The 1,654-nt window shown below is 44.7% G+C and overlaps 1 long non-coding RNA gene across 1 annotated transcript; it reads right to left on the reverse strand.

Moving 5' to 3' along the window:
• Positions 1 to 532: 532 nt before the first annotated feature.
• On the reverse strand, positions 533 to 1,273 carry LOC148342203 (uncharacterized). Its single transcript, XR_015842367.1, has 2 exons — positions 1,061 to 1,273; positions 533 to 972 (listed from the first exon to the last, which is right to left on the reverse strand). It is a non-coding gene; the product is annotated as an uncharacterized LOC148342203 (long non-coding RNA).
• Positions 1,274 to 1,654: the final 381 nt, after the last annotated feature.

Here is a 1,654-nt window from a genome sequence, read left to right on the forward strand (position 1 = left end):
ATTGTACAAATATTGATGAGATGACAAATATTTTTCATGTCATTATCCACACCGCTTATCCTGTACAGGGTGGCGGGAGGGTGCTGGAGCCAATTCCAGCTGACTTCGGGCGAAAGGCGCACAACACCCTGAACTGGTCGCCAGCCAGTCACAGGGCAGACATAGACACCGTCACTGAGTGGGAACTGAACCCACGTTGCCTGCACACAACTCAGGCGAGTGTACCACTCCACCATCAGTGACATGATAAATATTTACTAATACGTTTTTTGCCGAAAACTTTATTAACATTAACAAACACAGTTATTAATACGTACATAATATAGAAAAGACAAAAAGAAGAGCCAGGGGGATTTTAAACAAAAATTCTATATGAATAACATAAAGCAACAGCTTTAGTATTGTTGGAGTTGAGTCACCGTGGAAATGAGAAGTATTTAGTAAATCAACTTTTAAAAGCCAAACGTACGCCAATGCGTGTTCGGTTTTTGTACTCAAGAAGAAAAGGGTCAAATAAAGACTCAACAACTGATTAGAGTTCCGATATTTAGTTTCTTCCATTTCTGGAGTTCAGGAAATAGTACAAAGACAGATATCTGGGTGGCTTTTTCTTAATCTCACGAGAAACTGCACTCGGGTGAGCACAGTCAAAAAATGTGCACCATCTTTCAGCCCAGCTTCAGTTTTTAGAGGAGTTTTTTATGTCAAGAGTAATGTAGGTTGAATCGGTTGAATCGGTCGTCCTCGCTCCCTCCCACGGCACGGGTCAACGTCCAAGGGAAGGTCCTCCCCAGGTTAGTCTGGATAGTTGATTCCCGTCTGGTCCCCAAGACTGGCACGCCAAGGCTGGCCTTCTCCGGCGGGCAGTCTCTCCGTCTCTCCAGCTGGCATTGCTCTGGAATCTTGTCGGTGTGCATGTGTGCGTGTGTATGGGCACATGTATATTAAAGGATAATGTAAATGGCAGTCAACCTGAAACAGAACAAAGGGTGGACTGCTAGGAGCCACTTTTGTGATCCTGGCATGGAAGTCCATTGTTTCAGAGGGGTCTCGTTCACACCTCCTGTGGTGCAGCTGTGATCCAATCTTCCTGCATTCCTCTCCTGAGGGCCTTGTCATTAGCATGGTCTAAACTTCGGTTACACTTAAAGAATTCTATTGACTATTAAAGGAATATAAGAGTTTGAGCTTAACATAGTTCATTAGATGTTGGTGCATCCAGTGTATGAAAATGTGATATTGTAAAATGCTGAGAGTGTGATTGGTGGAGCGAAACTGGTTGCGGGGGTTGTGCAGGAATGGAATGTTTTAGAAGCAGATGGTGCTGAGCGAGACGAGATGACTCCGGGAGCATCGGCTGAAGGAGCGGCCATCGGGGGATCGCACAAGCAGGAGGAGTCGCCACGGGATTCGGCGGGGGAGAAAGACCAATGAGAGCAAGCTAAAGTTAACTGCAGGATACATATAGCCAATAGAATCATGCCAGGATGCCTTTGTCTGTGCCATTTTGCATGTTGTATAGTATGAATCATTACTGGGCAACTCGGAGGTAGAACACATTCGCTGGTGGCAAGAGAGGTGTAGAGTTTGTTGGGTTTTTCACTTTAAATGTACCAAAAGTTTGAATTAATTATCTGACTCCATTAATGGTTAA

Source organism: Idiotropiscis lumnitzeri, chromosome 2, assembly GCF_059441095.1.
Source record: "Idiotropiscis lumnitzeri isolate Australia: NSW breed Sydney's pygmy pipehorse chromosome 2, RoL_Ilum_1.0, whole genome shotgun sequence".
Taxonomy (NCBI): Eukaryota; Metazoa; Chordata; class Actinopteri; order Syngnathiformes; family Syngnathidae; genus Idiotropiscis; species Idiotropiscis lumnitzeri.